This window comes from Neovison vison, chromosome 3, assembly GCF_020171115.1.
Source record: "Neovison vison isolate M4711 chromosome 3, ASM_NN_V1, whole genome shotgun sequence".
Lineage (NCBI taxonomy): Eukaryota > Metazoa > Chordata > Mammalia > Carnivora > Mustelidae > Neogale > Neogale vison.
Genome location: NC_058093.1, coordinates 49,486,921 through 49,505,619, shown reverse-complemented (window position 1 = coordinate 49,505,619; position 18,699 = coordinate 49,486,921).

The following is an 18,699-nucleotide window of genomic DNA, read 5'->3' as shown; positions in this document are numbered from 1 at the left end:
ATATTACCAATGTCTGTATTGATTAGGTCCCCAGCCTTCGGTACTGTCTCTTGTTCTTTTTTTTGTGGTGAATTTTTCCACCTTGTCATTTTGTCCAGATAAGATTTGCTTTCTTCTCCTCTGGATTTCCACTGTTCTCCTTGGTGAGTGAAGTTGTTCTTGGCTGGGTTTCTTGTTGAACTTCTGGTAGAGGGGCTTGTTGTAGTGATTCTCAAGTGTCTTTGCCCCAGGCGGAATTGCACCACCCTTACCAGGGGCTGGGCTGAGTAATCTGCTCGGGTTTGCTTTTGGGAGCTTTTGTTCCCTGAGCGCTTTCCATAGAGTTCTGGAGGACAGGAAAGAAGATGGCGGCCCTCCAGTCTCTGGCCTGGAGGGGCCAAGAGCTGGGGCTCCACTCCTCAGTGCGCCCTCAGAGAAAGGCCCAACCGCCTCCATCTCCCTGGCCTCTGGTCGACTTGGAGGAAAGTGCTCATTCACTCACACTTGGAGGAAAGCGCCCAGTCGCTTCTGTCTTTGTGGCTTCTGGCCACGCTCCAAGCTCACCCAGCCTGTGACTGGTTCAAGGTAAGCCCGAGCTGAGAGCTCACTCCTCGGCTCTGTCTCCGTAGCCGGCTTCCCTGCTCTAATACCTGCAAGCTCTGCGACACTCAGACACCTCGGGTCCTTCTGTGGCCCTGCGGGACCTGGGGTTACACTGACCCTGTGTGGGCTTCCCCCCAATTTAGCCTCTGGAGCGATGTCCCTCTGTGGAGCAGACTTTTAAAAGTCCTGATTTTATGCTCTGTTGCTCTGCCACTTGCTGGGAACTGGCCCCACCCCCTGCAGTCTATCTTCCTGTAACTTTGGATTCACTTTTCCTCAGATCCTACCTTTCAGAAATTGATCGATTTTCTGTTTCTAGAATTGTTGCTCCTCTTCTCTTTGATTTCCCGTTGGATTTGTAGGTGTTCGCAATGGTTAGATAAGCTATCTAGCTGATCTCCTGCTACCTGATGTCATCTCAGCCTGCTACTTCTCTGCCATCTTGACTCCTTCCCCCTTAATATACTTTTTACATGTCAGGAAGGCTGTTCTTCTTTTTATTTTTTTTCCACAGTCATTTAATAATGTAAAATTTATTGTTAATTTCCAGGCCATAGAAAAACAGTCTGTGGGCCAAATTTAGTCCACAGGCCATTGTTTGAGGATTAGAGCCTTATAACATCAAAAAGCCACTGTGTATAGCAGCACAAGAGTGGGAGGGAAGGATGTTTCTAGAAAATGGCTCCAGAGATGACCATTAGATCCAGGTATATTTTGTCAAAGGAAGCATGAAAATATCAGCTGCAGTTCTGGAAATAGAAGGGATCAAGGTATCCAGTAGCCAGATCAAAGCAGGGGTACTGAAATGGAGTTCAGTACAAGGAGGTGAGGAGCTATTCCTGCAGGAGAGCTGCTATGTCATAGTAGGAAATCAGGATAGGAGAAGTGAGGGCCAGGTCCTGGGTGTTGGAAAAGATTTTGTTAGAGCTCTTAGTCATGGGCCACAATCCCAAGTTTGGACCCAGGTTCTGTATAGTAGCTAATCAGAGCAAAGACAAGTCACCTAGCAAGGACTTAGTCTTATCACTGTGTGTCAAATATGCAGAAGCAATCTCTGGAGGCAGTATTGAGTAGGAGTTAAGATCACGGGCTCTGGTAGTCTATGTACTAATCTCATCAGCGCACTTTCTAGCTTGGTGACCTAGGGCAAGTTGTTGGGGAATAAGGAGTAGTATCCCTCTATCCAAAATTGTTGAGGAAGTTATTGGTGTGAGAATTAAAACTATCTGTTTACTTAATCACTTACTACATTAGACAGATTTTACTATTCCACTGTTTTCCTCAACATAACTTTACTATCTCAGTCAACTCTTGATTGAAATGTAAAAATTTTAAGTAACTTTATTATTTATCTCAAGAACTTTCTGAAGGACCAAATAACCCTTCAACAGAAAGCATTAGATGATGCTTATATCCCAGTACACTTAGACTCTTTGCTCTCTTTGCCATGCCTAGTAATTCTAAGCTATGATGTCATGATCTGTACCCAATCCCAGTCAAGTTCTCTGTTTGAAAGACCTACCTTAAATAAAAATTCAGGAATATCCCAACATTGTCTTTCTCTTTCTGAGATACAACTAAGATCCTGTCAAGGTAGTATTCTCCCTTACAGCAGTGAGTAAGAAGCTCAGCTTTGTCCTATTAATGTATTATTTTGGTGACATTTTTGAGAATCAGCATATAGAAAGCTCTAAGCTTAATGCTGATGTCATCATAAGTATTCATCAGAAGTATGATGTACATAAGTTCATCGTAAGTACATCATAATCGAGTCAAGTGTACTGATGCCTTGTAGCATTATTCACAATAGCCAAGAGGTGGTAGCAACATAAATGTCTATTAATGGATGAATGGGTTAGCAAAACATTATGCATAGTAGTGTATACATATAATGGAATACTATTCAACCTTGAAAAAGAAAGAAAATTTTGGCACATGCAACAACATGGATGAACCTCGAAGATGTTATGCTACGTGAAATAAGCCAGTCACAAAAAGATAAACATTTGATTCCACTTATGTGAAGTACCTAGAGAAATCAAATGCATAAACAGGAAAGGTAAAATGGTGATTGCCAGGTACTAAGGGAGAGGAGAATGGGGAATTACTGCTTAGTGGTTAATTTGGGTTCAGTTTGGGATGATGAAAAATTCCTGATTGAATGATGATGGTGTTGGTTGCACAACAGTGTGAATGTATTTAATGTCACTGAATCATACACTTAAAAATGATTAGGATGATAAATTTTGTGTTACTTATATTTTATCACAAGAAAAAATACATATACATGGCCTTCACATGTCCTTGTCCCTTACCCCTAACTGTTCCATTCCATTCTTGATACAAGTACAGAACTCTGAAATAATGGCTGCTAATTTATAATGTCTCTATCCTCAAAACTAGCTATGATTTGACCAATACTCTCTCCTGCTGAACCCCATAAAATATTCTGTGTTCCTTCCACACTTTAGAACGAGATCCTTTGCTTGTTCTGGGAATTTTCTAATAAAATCTTATGTTAATGATGGTCTGGTTGATTTTCTTTGTGTGAATATGTTTTATGTGAGGGTATGTGTGTGTGTTTGTGAGATGAAAGAGGGAAAAAGCAGAGACTAGAGAGATACAGAGGAAGAGAGAGAGAGAGAGAGAAACAGAGAGCACCAGTGAGGTCAGAGGTGTATAATCTCAGTACTACACAGGCTCCCAGATCCTTAGAATATTAATCCCTGATCTAATCAGGTGGAAGAGATTCAGGAGGCCTTAAAGGAGGTCAGCAAGGGCATCTGGGCCTGGATCTTTGGACTTAATGTTAAGTTCCACTGACATACATCCAGGGGCCAAATATTATTAACTTACATTCTCTTCCAGGCAGAGTGGGTCAGAGTTGGATAGCTCTGAGGCTATGGAGACCCCTACAGCTGGAAGGATCAGGAAAAGCATAAACAAGTCACTTCTGCTTTCTGGTCAAGTTTGAAGACAGGCTTGGTCAGGAGTTAGTAAGGAATTCTGAGCACTGGTAGTGAGGAATCATACTGATGTCTTTGGGGAGAATGAGGAATCCAGTGGAAATGTCCTGCAGTACATGAAGAAGAGGACTTGAGACATGATATTGGTTAGCACAGTGTGTCCTGACATAGCAGTTTGTAGAACATGAGGGTAAATCTAAGTTGCCCAGACCCCTGGGTGTTGGGCATACATAGAGGTTGTGCCTAGAGAGGATTTCAAGAACTTCCTGTGATAGAGGACTCAATAGGCTCCTGACCTGAAGAAAGGCACAAGTATGGCATTGGGTCCTGTGATGGTTAATTTTATATGTCAACTTGACTGGGCTAAGGGGGTGCCAGATAGCTGATAAAACATTGTATCAGGATATGTGATGGTATTTCTGGAAGAGATTAGCATTTCAATCAATAGACAGTAAAGAAAATCCCCTTCATGAATGCAAGTGGTCATTATTGAACACACTGGAAGGCTTAAATAACAAAGGTGGAGGAAGGGCAGATTTGTTGTCTACTTGAGCTGGTACTTCCATCCTGTCTTGTTCTTGGACATTGGTGCTCTTGGTTCTTGAATGTTTGGACTTGGATTGGAACTTAAATCATTGACTCTCTCGTTCTCATGCCTTAGGGTTTAGACTAGAACAATACCACTGGCTTCCCTGAGCCTTCAGTTTCCCTTTATTTTATAATAAACATATAATGTAATTTTATCCCCAGGGGTACAGGTCTGTGAATCGCCAGGTTTACGCACTTCACAGCACTCACCATAGTATATACCCTCCCCAATGTCCATAACCCTACCACCCTCTCCCAACCCCCTCCCCCCAGCAACCCTCAGTTTGTTGAGGCTTCAGTTTCCAGATGGAATATCACAAGACTTCTCTTTCTCCATATTTGCATGAGCCAATCTCTCATAATAAATCTCCTCTTAGAACTATCTATTAATTATCTAATAACTAACTATAACTAACGAATACAAAGACTGAAGCACTGAACAAAGCCTTTCCTTTGCAACTTTGGCTTAAAACAACAACCAATCTAAAGAATTGTCATCCAGGGGCACCTGGGTAGCTCAGTGGGTTAAGCCTCTGCCTTCAGCTCAGGTCATGATCTCCAGGTCCTGGGATCGAGCCCGCTTTGGGCTCTCTGCTTCCTCCTCTCTCTCTCTCTGCGTACCTCTCTGCCTATTTGTGATCTCTGTCTGTCAAATAAATAAAATCTTAAAAAAAAGAATAGTCATCCAGAAAATGTTAACTTAGATTCAACACAGTCAATTAAATTTAAAAAAAAGAAAAAACACACACACAAAAAAAAAAACAGGGAAAGGTACGCCTATCATTATAGAAAGACTGATTTTAGAGATGTTTAAAATACCAAAAACTTGATGCAGAAAGTAGAAATCTTTGATTCTCTAAAAAGTTATTTAAAGAGTGAATGCCCTGAGTCAATAATGACAAGTGAGTAAAGGGCAAAAAAATTATACCAAAGCTGACCATCTAACTTACATATATGAAAAGCTTCAAGAACAAATATAATACAATCACAACTTGCAATCCAGAGTTTTGAACTGATTAACAAACTAGATAACAAAAATGTTATCTCAGTGAGCACCAGTCGGTCCCAATGCTGTCTGCTCTTTAGCCCAGTTGCAGAAGGATACCCAAGCAGGTGGCTGAATCTTTTACTGGTACAGTGGCTGGCATTCATTATCTTATGGAGAAAGGTAAAAACCTTTTTCTGTTATTCATGTACTACTTTTTATGGTCCAAAGGAGCAGTCACTTAATGGCTAGAGAGTAGGCAAATTAATAATAATGGACCAGACTCTCATCCCATGCAATCAAATAGATGTTATTCTCTATTGAGTTATGTGGCATAAGAATCTCACCTAATAACAGTAATAAATAATGGGGTAATTTCCATGCCAGCTGCTAACGGTTTCCTTGCTTCTAACCAGGGTTTTATATCATTGTATTTCTACCTTCAGGAAACTATGACATTCTCAGACCTGCTTTAAAAGTCTGCACTTTTTGCTTTTTATTGCTTCAGTTTTTATAGGTTGTCTCAGAGTCCAGAGTTGAATTTTTAGGTCCCTAAGAGAGGGAAATGTGCTAAAAACAGTATTGTTAATGGAGCTTGATGTGATTATTAAGGAGGGGAGTTGAGTATCTCCCAGAGATTTGGGGGACTTCAGGATTTGGGGGATTTTGAATACAAGTTTTTGTTTTTGTTTTTGTTGTAATTTTTATATTTTATTAACATATAATGTATTATTAGCCCCAGGGGTACAGGTCTGTGAATCGCCAGGTTTACACACTTCACGGCACTCACCATAGTGCATACCCTCCCCAATGTCCATAACCCAACCACCCTCTCCTTACCCTGCTCCCCACAGCAACCCTCAGTTTGATTTGTGAGATTAAGAGTCTCTTATGGTTTGTCTCCCTCCTGATCCCATCTTGTTTCATTTTTTTTTCCCTACTCCCCAAGCCCCCCAAGTTGCCTCTCAAATTCTTCATATCAGGGAGATTGTATGATAATTGTCTTTGTCTAATTGACTTAATTCACTCAACATAATACCCTCTAGATCCATCCACGTTGTTGCAAAAGGCAAGATTTCATTTTTTTTGATGGCTGCATAGTGAATACAAGTTTTTTTCAAGGTGATTTGTAGTATACTTGGGGAAGAATACGTACTTTGCAGAAGATTATTTTGGTAGTGGTTTGGATCTGTCTTTTGAGGTATGAGCTGACTTACTGATTAATGAAGTTTAGTAGAATAAGCTTACCTGGGGTTCTGAATCCAATTATATGTAATAAGTTGATTTTATAAAGTATATATTTAAAATTTCTGGAGATAGCTCAGAAGATAAGCACAGTAGAGTCTCTGTGTGGACTTATAACTATTCCTGTTTTTCTCTTCCCTGTGTCATTTTGGATGATCATTTTGCTATATTACCATAGAATGGTTTATTACCATCACTCTGGTGCTCTAGATGTGAATGTGCCCTAACCTCCACCTTCTTGGGATTTGTAGGTGCTTGCATTGGGACATCAATTGTTTGCATGTTACTTGGATTGGCTGTATACTTTTCTGTTTTCTCTGCTAGAATGTAAGTCCCTTTAGGTGCTCTGTTTTTTTCTTGGTTTTAGTTTTTGTTTTTGTTTTTTGTTTTTTTTTGCCTTGTGGAGTAAGTTATTACTCCCAATTGACACAACTGGAAACTGAAACACGGAGATATCTATGTGTCCAAGGTTGCAGAGCTGGCAGGCACAGAGCCAAGATGGTAGCCCAGGCAGTTTTGCTCCAGAGCCCATAACCTTAATCACGCTCTGCTGCCTCTCTTGTGAACAGCTGTCATGACACTTGAATGAATCACTTCACTCGGAGATGGTATAGACACATAAGACGGTATTCCTGGGAACAAAAACTGTTTCTTGGGAAATGGGGCAGATGTGTTCCAGGAATCTCCCAGTTCTTATATGTCTGAAGGTGTGTCACATCTTTTTGGTCCTTCCATCACTAGCAATGCTGCTCTGGGTCTCTGGATCTTTCTAATAGAAAGAGGGAACATCCAGTACTGAACCTGCTTCTGTGAGCTTGGAAAATCCCCTGACATAGCCTCCCCAGGCTCTACCCCAAAGCACTCCCCTTGTAGGTAATCTCTGTGGGTCTGTCTTGGCAAGGAGATTGTTCTTATTCACCACATGGAGTATGAACTCCGGACATATTAATATTCCTGAGAGTAGGGGAAATAACACGAAAAAGAATATGTAGTAAATGATCCATTTTGATGAAAAGAACATTTACTTCATTTCCATATCCTTACAGTCCCATTTTAAGACTTAACAGTTTCTAAATTATGAAAGAAGACTTTTGAAAAATACTCTGCTACATTCCTCCAGACTGTCTTCCTGGTGGCAATACATATGGAGAGAAGAGACTAATTTTGGATCCAGACAGACAGTCTTTTGGTTCTCTGAATGGATTTTCCTAAACAAACTGCTGAATGCCTCAAAAATGAAACCTGTGGTGTCTAACACAGGTTGTACAGAGTTCACATAAAAGAGATCCTAATACTCATTGTCAGATGGGTTCTGACGTGCCCTGGCTGATGGAAAAATGTGTATTTGTGAGGTCAGCTAAAGGAGAGTTAGAAAATAGTGAAACTTTTTTTTTTATCCTTAATCATGGTAAATAAATAAATATTTATAAATAAACAAATGTCATACATCTGAGAAGGATTCTGGTAGCAGAATTTTTTATCAGAAGAACAGTTGCTATACGGGTTTTCCTAATAATGTCTTGTGAATAGGTTTTATTGTTGTTGTTGTTAAGTTCTGTGGCCCAGGAACTTTCTTAAATGAAAGCATAACCTTCAAGTACACATTGTCTTTTATATAGCTCTGTGTCTGAACCCATTTTACCGTGACTCCTATCCTAAATCCTCCCTATGAATCAGATACACATAGCTTCATCATGAGAGTGGAATCTGTTTATTTGTGTTGAGGAGTGTGGGTATATGTATGTTGGAGCTAACCAAAGGAAAGTCACCATGAAATCAATAAATAGAACCAAGCCTTATATTTGAGAACAAAACAGGATACAACAGCAGAAGATGAAAATCTGAACCAGATACGAGAGAGAAAAGAGTGAGACTCCATACATTTGTAAAAGTCTTGAATGAGGCGTTGAACTTTCTAAAGAATGTGAGGTGGGATTTTTGAGTCAATCTTAGATCAGCATGTTATGTGGATTAAAATTAATTCAATAATATTTACTAAGCATCTTCTATGTGTCAGTTGGTCTTTTAGGTCTTCAAGGGTAGGTCAATGAACAAAACCATGGTACTTGACCCACATACCATACTCTTACTATGGTGTGCTAGAAACCATATCAACTGTTTATAGGCATTACTGAATTTAACCTTCACCTCTCAGTGAAGGCAAGAGATCCAGAGATTAAGTGACTTGCCCAAGGCTACACAGTCAATAATTGACACTACAAAGATCATACACTTAAGCTCTTCACTGGATTATATATGTGCAGCTACTTGGTATGAGATGGGTAAAGTACTAGGCCCATTTTATACGTGAACCAGTTGGGACCCAGAGAGACAACATGACTTGTCTAAAACATGTAAGTGGTAGAAGAAGCAACATTTCATATGCCGGGCTGGTCATATGGTGCTTTTTCACTGTTCCATACTGCTTGCGAAACTAGATATGAAACACAATTTATATGTTTATCCAGTATTACAAAACATTGTTTAATAGCTGAAATAGAATATAAGACTGTCTTCAGGAGATGAAATTGATGTAGCATAGTAATGAATGCAGGATAGTCATGATTTTTAAAAAATGGGTATTGAATAGCTACACTTGAGCCTTTATTTTTAAGATAGATCTAAGAGTTTCCAGAATTTACTGTTATATTTGAATAGGGTATTATATTATTATTGTTAATATCTTAAAAACTATTTCTTCTCTTCAGATTTGAAATGTTATTCTAAATATTCATGGTATTTAGCTCATAAGGAAAAAAAACCCCAGACAAATCAAATGAATAAGTTATTAAGGTGTCAGTAACATGCTAAATTATTAGGATAGATGAGAGCATTTAAGAATAACCACAATATGAAAAATTCAAGTAATTCTCTTTAAGTGGTTCATAATTTCCTTGTCCTTATTACTTCTCCTGTCCCCCATACCCACAAACTGCAAGTTAATAGAAAACAGGAACATGGGTGTGTGTGTGTGTGTGTGTGTGTGTGTCTGTTTGTAGGCTCAGGATATTACATTTGTGTATCCAAGCACTGGTTATTTTATTCAGTTTATTTGGAATTTGGAAAAGCAGGAAACACATTTAACTCTTAAGCATCATGGGAATAGGTCACATAACACAGTCAGGAACCTCTCATAACAAATTAAATATAGCCAGGTGTGAGGGAAAATAAATTCCATATGTTTAAAAATTATTGGAGTAGATAGAATTTCACTGGAAAATATAAGTGGAATTTGGGGGTCTTTTCATTAAAAACTTTATTAAACTATAACATGTCTGATGGCATTGCTTATCTGAGAATAGTGTGAAATTACCATTGTGGGTATTTATTCAAAGTATGTCATTCAAAAAAGGCCTATGACTTTACTTGCTCAAAGTAGGTTTCTCTTCCTTCCTGGGTTAGAATATTCATCGAGTTCTTATAAAATGTCTAGAATCAAAATGAAGGTTTAGAAACTTCTTTCTTCTTGAGAGATGGCAATGCACCCAGGATCTGGGAAGATAGATGGACTCTTACTCACGCTGAGGAAAAGCTGTGGAAATAAGCCTGACCCTGTGTTAAGTACTTTATATAGATAAGCATGTTCCATGGTCACCACAAGCCTCTGAGGTTTTATTATTATCCTCCTTGGTCAGATGTGGAGTTGGAGAGATTGAGCAACTCACTCAAATTTCCCCCTGCTTGTAAGGACTAGTATTTGAGTCCAGATCTGTCTGGTTGCAAAGCATTTCTACTGGGTCATGCTCCCCCTCCTTAGAGAGACTTATAAAGTGATGAAGAAAAGAAAATGAATCATAGCGAAAAGAATGTCTGCGTACAAAGAGAGGGTAGAACAATGGTATAAAGATGGTGATAGATGGCAGACATGTAGAAATAAAGCTGGCTGGCTAGGTGCTTCCTTCTTGCTGGACCTCAGCCAGCCTCCAGCCACTGCCCAACCTGAGCACCAGTCCTGAAGCTATGTTCCCAGACGGGTGCCTTCTGTCATTTCTCCTTCATAAGGGATCTGATACTTCACTTTGTTTTTTTCATTATTCTTTCATTTCAAAGGTGCTGCCTTTAATGATCTATGTTCAGTCCTGGCTGAACTTATTACAGCATCTGCCTTTTTCTTTTAGGTTACAAAATAATCACTTGTGTTTTTTTAAAGATTTTATTTATTTATTTGAGAGAGAATAGTGAGAAAGAGCACCAGCCCGGGGCAGTGGTGGGGAGGGGCAGAGGGAAAAGCAGACTCCCTACTGAAGCTCTATCCCAGGACCCTGATCATGAACTGAGCCAAAGGCAGATGCTTAACTGACTGAGCCACCCAGGCACCCCTATAATCACTTGTTTTTTTAAGGCATTGCTGGATTTGTAATGACTGTCTAAGACACTATGTTTAGGATAATTATTTACTTTTTTTCTCCTTGGGAGGATTGATTGGGTTGATTGATCATGTCTGTGATTAGAGGAGAAATGGGAGTTTAGGCAGTCATGATATGTATTTGCCATTTTTATAGAAGATAGGGAGGGCTTGGTTCTGCTTTCTGATGTATCCTCCAGCTAATCTGCAAAAAAAAAACCAGAATTATTCCTATATCTTAAATGCAAAACAACCAACCAAGTTCAGACAGTGTAACTGCTATTAGGGATAGAGAGATGACATTATCCTTGTTATACTAATTACCATTTTTAAGTGCTTGACAGTCTTCAAAACATACTTGCAGACTCTCTTTTGGTCTTCTTAATAGGTGTGATAGTCAGAATATGGCAAATATTATTATGCATAGTTACTTCAAAGAAATTCATCTAATGGAAATTTCTGGCCAGGTAAGAAGATCACTTTGTCAGTTTGGCAATGCTTTCAGAGAAACACCCAAATCACAAAGACTTAAACAAGTTAGGGCAGTCTTCAAGGATGCAGTGGCTCAAGGATAAGGGGGCTCGAGTCCCTGCCTTTCTCCTGATTTCCCTTGTGGTGACAAGATGGCCACTGTGGCTTCAGCTGTCGAGGCAGCAGAAGAAGAAAACTGCAAGGGGAACATGACAGCACCTCTATCAGGAGAGTAAAACTTTCTGAGTAATCCCTAGAAAATGTCTGTCTGCTCTGGCTAGAACTGTGTCACGTGGTCACCTCTAGCTGCACCTCTAGGCTAGAAAATGTGTATCTAGCTGTCCCCAGTAAGGCCCAGATGATATGAACATGGAAAAAGAAGAGCATCTACCTTAGGTAGCCGCTAGCAGTGTCTGCCACACATACCTACACAGGTACACGTCATTTGGGGAGCTGCCGTAGGGGTAGGGATGTAGTACCATCCATAGAAAAATAGTTACAACCTTACTTTATAGTTGTCTTTATCTACTTCGGGTAATCCCGTTTGGTTTTTGGTTTCTAAAAGCACCACTGCCCATAGCAACTCTTTCAAAGGATAGGCTGTGGATCATCTACTCTGTGTGTGCACGTGCCCTTGGACAGAGGGCTGTATTTCTATACATTTTTCTAAAATGTAATTTAACAGTACAAAGATAATGAGCACCTTCCACTGTGAATCACTTCCTTTTCACAGGATGTCTCTGGCACTAGCCATGCAGTGGGGTTAATGAATACTGTTGTTAGAACAGTATGTGCTCTAGTATGGAATGTCTTCATGTCACTGAAGGGAAAGGATGTATTAAGGTACAGCCCCTCAGGACACCAAAAAGTTTTCTGTTGATTTGCTTCCTGCTAAAGAAGGCGCATGATCAGCAGGGTAAGAAGTGAAAATCATCAGACATAGACTTTCAGGAACACATGGTGAGAGCTAGCAGGGCTTAAATTCAGGAGCTCGGGGTTTGGAAGACAGAATACTTCACATCTTATCCTTGCTTTATTCTAAATAAGATTGTAATGACTTTCTGGGGGAGGAGAAATTACATCTTGTGGGTAATCCCAGGAAGCATAGAGGGCAAAAACCAAAGGAAGGGTAATAAAATTTATTAAGTGTCAGCTGTATGCTGGGAACTGTGTTGGGATCCTGAATTATTAAGTCACTGAATCCAGAGAACAGTCCTACAAGCGGGTATTTATATTCCAATTTTATAGGTAAGAAGAAAGCTGAACTTTGAAGAGGTTGAGTACATTTCCCAAGGTCGCATAGTGAGTTGAAAGGTCTCATCTTGCTAATCTCGGAGTCTGTGCTTGTTGCCCAGGCTGCCCTCTATAACTGATAAACTATCCCCCAAAACACTAACAACTAGAGCTTAGTGTGAAAAATGTGCTGGACACACAACCTACTCTACCGGCTCCTAACATTTCCTTCCCAGCTCTGACCGCTTCCTGCTTCATTTCCTTTCACTCCGATTTGCTCTGTAAGAGGATGATAACGCTTCCCAATGCCGTCTCTAGGCGTTAAACTCTCAGGAACAGGAATAAGGACTAGCTAGCCTCAAATCCCTCCAGACCATTCCTCTTCTCTGCCTGAGTCCCAGGACGGGAAAACCAGTTCATAGACTTATTGCCGTAGATTCGCTGTTTGGATCATGAGCATTTGCAGTGTGAATATACAAAATTCAATTTCAGAATAGTATTAAAATGATATTAAACCTGAACAAAGCAGTTGCTTCTCTTTCACTGTGATGCTCTGGGTTTACACTAATTTGTATCAGTTAGACAAAGAACCTCTTGGGTGGCTGAGCAGACCATTCAGGAGCTGAAGAGATGACCCAAATAGTAAGCGTAATCTGGTTGCCTATGACTTTACGTGCCTTACCCCATGTTACAACCGTACTGTGAGAATTTCCCTAAGTTAATTTGGTTTTGTAGTGTAGATAATAAGCTCTCATAATGCTCCAGGTCCAGAAGGAGCCCCCCAAAATATGAGTCTGCTTGTTTTACACTTAATGAGTAAATGAGTGGATGGCATGAAATGCATTGAGCAGTGAATGAAGATCTGGATCCTTGCAGCTTCTGCCTTCTTAAAGGGAATTTCCCAGACCAGCCAATTTGTAGGTAAGTTAGTGTTGGGTTAGGGTTGGAGCCTTCCCAGTGTCTCTTTTCTGTCTCTCCTACTTTACGATGTCAGAGGTCTCAGTTCAGGAACCGAAGCGGGGAAGATGCTTCTCTAGAAGTCAGATTCTGGCTCATTACTGATCTTCAACCCCAGCTCCATGAGAATGTAGTTCAATGCTAATGCCCTTGGTTTCCCTCCTCTGAGCATCCCACACAATGGGATGCATGTCGAGAGCATGTTTACTGTAATTAATTTGTCTTTTAGACAGCGGATATACCCACTGATCATTTCAATTTCAAACAGTAATTGTTATTCCCTCTCGCTAATAGTATTTGCAGCTGTTCCTTTTTGGTTACTCATGGTTAACTCACCTGCTTAATGGGTAGACTGCTAATGGTGGCACGAATGGGTAGAATGAGGTAGGATGATTTTATCAGACAATGAAAGAGGCATTTTCCTTATTTTCAGAAGTGTTACACGGTATTAAGTCTCTGTGTTCTTCTTTCCCACCCTCTGCACCACCTATAGAAGATCTTGGCTCAGCTCTTTTATATTAATAAAACAAGGTTTTAGCTTCAAGTTCAGCCTTATGGGTGTGTCTACACAGTCCCACTGGGACCCATATTCAGAACCCTACACTTGGTTTAATGCTCTGTGGTTGCCGTCTTGACACTCTTAAGAATTCTCTGACAAGGGGCCCAGCATTTTTATTTTGTGCAGGGCCTCGAAATTATTTAGCTGAACTTGCCCGGATTATCTACTTTCAAATCACACAAAGGAGATGGTTGGAAAGAGTCAGAATAGAAGTTGGCAAATTCATAATCCCAGAGACTTGCATGCTGTGAGCAGACACAGACACAAGAGAAATGATTAGTGAGAGTAGAGCAGGGGAGCAGGACGAGGAAGTCGTTTTCCAACTTTCAAGTCACATCTTTGCATCAGGCTTAATTATGGGGTTTATAGTATGAATTCCCTGAATAGCGATAGACTGTTAATCTCAACATTTGGAAAAATGCTTTCCGAAGTCAAATGCTGATGCTTTTTGAAGTTCTTGGTTCTTTACTCCTGCTCTTCCATAAACTCAGATAATCTTAGCTTGATGGCAAACCTGTTGTGCAAGAGCCAGAGTAACTGCAGATGGGCTCCCGAGCACCCTGGTGTGGAAATGCCTCCTCTTTCCCTGGACATCCTTGCCGAAATCCGCCTACTTGTGGTATGGCTAATACACAGCAAACTCACAGGAGCCGGATTTTTTATTCATTTGAAAAGTATATTTCATTCATTTGAAAGTATAAAAGTCTTCGCCTTTTGTCTTTCAAGAAACATGTCCTATGTGGTGTCCAATTTGGGGATGCGTAGTTGTCAGCAGCAGGCCTACCTCGGTCTTTCACTTAAGCCACGCTACCTTTTCCCTTGACTGTATGCCAAGTCCTTTTACTTCCTATTTCCTGAATCGCCTGCCGGCCCCTAGCCTTTCCACCCCCTTACTTCAGTTACTCCACACTTTTCTCATGCAAATCACTGTTAACTTGGGTCAGCTTAGTCCTCATCTGATAAGTACTTCTCCCTGAAGCCAAGGTAATCCTTCTAAAATGCAAGTCAAAGATAAACTAAAGATCAGGACTGATTTTGCTACCTTCATACTTCGTTCAGTTCAGTTCAGTTCAGTGGATTCTTTCCTTTTTAAAAACAAGGTCCCTCCCCTCATGACCTAAAGATCCTTCAGAGCGACATTGAAGAGTCCTTTGCCTTCTTCTTTTTTTTTTTTTTTTTTAATTTATTTATTTCAGAAAAACATTATTCATTATTTTTTCACCACACCCAGTGCTCCATGCAAGCCGTGCCCTCTATAATACCCACCACCTGGTACCCCAACCTCCCACCCACCCCCCCGCCACTTCAAACCCCTCAGACTGTTTTTCAGAGTCCATAGTCTCTCATGGTTCACCTCCCCTTCCAATTTACCCAAATTCCCTACTCCTCTCTAACGCCCCTTGTCCTCCATGCTATTTATTATGCTCCACAAATAAGTGAAACCATATGATAATTGGCTCTCTCTGCTTGACTTATTTCACTCAGCATAATCTCTTCCAGTCCAGTCCATGTTGCTACAAAAGTTGGGTATTCATCCTTTCTGATGGAGGCATAATACTCCATAGTGTATATGGACCACATCTTCCTTATCCATTCATCCGTTGAAGGGCATCTTGGTTCTTTCCATAGTTTGGCGACTGTGGCCATTGCTGCTATAAACATTGGGGTACAGATGGCCCTTCTTTTCACAACATCTGTATCTATGGGGTAAAGTCCTTTGCCTTCTTCCCCTATCTCATCTCTCATCACTTCTTTATGCATACCCTCACTCTGACAATTCCAGATGCTCTGTCTGAACCAATATTTGTGCCCATTTCCCCTTATAAAGCTAGTTACGCTGTTTTCTTCAATTGGATCACCTCTACTTGCTTTTTAGGGCTCAGGTGAAATGCTGCCTTCTTTCAGGAAGAACTCTTGAACACTTTTCACTCCTAGGAAGTCAGGTACTCCTCTTCTGAGCTTCTAGAGAAAACTGGAATGATGCACCAGTCTGTCATAGCACTTACGGCTGAGTCTGATATGTATTTCCTTATTTGTCTTCTGCCACTAGGCTTGACCACCTTGAGAAAGGACCCATACATTTTTTAAAAAAAGATTTAATTAATTAATTTATTTGACACAGAGAGAGAGATCACAAGTAGGCAGAGAGGCAGGCGGGGGTGGGGGGTGGGAGGAGGAGGCTCCCTGCTGAGCAGAGAGCCCGATGTGGGACTTGATCCCAGGACCCTGAGATCATGACCTAAGCTGAAGGCAGAGGCTTAACCCACTGAGCCACCCAGCTGCCCCAGGACCTGTACATTTTTGGTATTTGATATGTGATGTTCATAGCTTAGTAAGTGAATGAATGAGCAAATGAGTCAGTTAATGGAATGGACCAAAAGATCTGTTATTATTTATGAGAATCTCTAAAATGAGAATTTCTAAAATTAGAACTTCCATGTTCCTCTGATAGGCTCTTAATTTGGCAAGCTAACCATATTTGGCATTTCCTTGAAAGGACTCAAATAAGAATCCTTCTGAACCAAGGCAACAATATAATATTACAAATCAGGGTTGTTACAGAATTATAAAATTTAGACATGGAAAAGAAAATAGATTGTTATATTTAAACAAATTCTATAAAGTGTAATTTCTAAATCTACAAATGGCAAATTTCAGCTTTGAGGGGGTATTTCCCATTGGCTGGGTGGACCAGGGCAAGAGTACAGCTTCCTTGGAGTGGGGGGTAGTTTATTGGTGAGAAAGACAGGGTGAAAGTCAGTTTCCCTTTCTCTGTCTTCTCTAAAACTGAGGGCCTTGGGTTGGATCTCCTTTGAGAGGAGGGAAGAGAACATAGATAAGGAAGGATAAGGAATTCCATGTTCAACTTCAAATAAAACCAGCTATATATCTCCAAGAAGTGAAAATATTTGAGGCCTATTAAAGGTGTGTGTAATGTTATTGAAGTATCTCTCTATGCTTATTTATATCCATTGAAAATTATTTTGAGTTCCATTATTGAAAAGCAAGAATGATAACTACGTGGCCCTGGATGGAACAGATCTCAGTCCTCCATCACAGTGTTTTCCTTCTGAGTGTGGTTTAGGCCTCAGAATTATTCTCAATAATATATTAGAGCTGTCCAGTAGGGTAAAATCAATATGGCAAGCAATTCTTGTTCTAATGGGTATGTTTACCTATCTGACCATTGGTTGAGTTATCTTAATTTTGGCACTTCTCCTTAATTTCATGACCACTGTTGTGGGGACAAGGAGAGCACATGAAACCCTATTTCCGGTATCAAAATTTGTATTTGTCAGCGTTCTCCAGAGAAACAGAACTAAGATGTGTGTATGTACACACATGCAAGTATGCACACATACAGGTATGTATATGTATGTGTGTATATACATGTATACATGTGTATATAATAAATATATCCTTGTAATATATATTTTATATATATATATGTGTGTGTGTGTGTGTGTGTGTGTGTGTGTGTATGGCTTATGTGATTATAAGGGCTTCCAAGTCTGAAATCTGTGGTGCAGACTGGCAGCTGGAGACCCAAGGGAGAGTTGATATTGTAATCTCAAGTTCAGTCTGGAGGTAGAATTCCTTCTTCCTCAGGAGTCCTCAATCTTTTCTCTTAATGCCTGTAATTGATTGGATGACATCAACCCTCATTTTGTAGGGTGATCTGATTTTTTCAAAGTCTATTAAGTTTGATGTTCCTCACTTGTAAAAAAATACCTTTATAGCAACATCTAGACTGATATTTGACCAAATTTCTGGGTACCATAGGCTAGCCAATTTCACACATGAAATGAACCATCATAAGCTCTATTGGCCAAAAAGAATTATACACTTGTAATGAAAGGAATTCTTTCCTCACTTCCTTCCTTCCCTTCTTCCTTTTATGTATCTATACATTATTGTACATGGTATCTTAGGTACCATGTCTTATCCTCAGAACTGAGGATACAAGGGAAGACTCCACAACTCTAGGGAGGAGTTTCATAGAGACTAAAACTTGAATGAAACGATCTGAAAATCTTTCTGAGCCAAGCTTTGGGCAACAAAGGCAAAGCAGAAAATCTAGGAAAAGTGGATATTATGCTTTTTTTTGGTTATAAATGATTCTAGCAAATAACTTCTGCAGAAGCAGAACAATTTCTTCTTCATTAGTAGCAGGGTTTTAGTTTTGTGAAACGAACCTGAATATCTTCTGGCTTGAAGACTTTCCAGAAAACTCCCTTGCTAAAGATACTTCTCCTCTGTGCTTATTTTCCTTCTCTTAGAATGAAATACACATTTGTTTCCTTAACATGCCACCTCACAAAGTGTTTTCTGTTCAATTTTTTGTGCTGATGTAAACAGGCACAATAAATACATGACAATTTTTTTATTTTGGTAGAACATACATAACATAAAATTTACCATCTTAACCACTTTTAAGGGTATAGGTCAGGGGCACTAAGTACATTTATATTGAGCAACCATCACCATCATCTGTCTCCAGAACTCTTTTAATCTTGTAAAACAAACACCATAACCATTAAACAATAATCTCCTATCTGCCCTCTCCTTAGTCTCTGCTAACAACCATTCTACTTTCTGTACCTATGAATTTGACTACTTTAGCTTCCTAGTGTAAGTGGAATCATATAGTATTTGTCCTTTTATGACTGCCTTATTCCACTTAGCCTAATGTCCTTAGGGCTCATCCATGTTGCATGTGTCAGAATTTTCTTCCATTTTAAGGCTGAATAATATTCCATGGTATGTA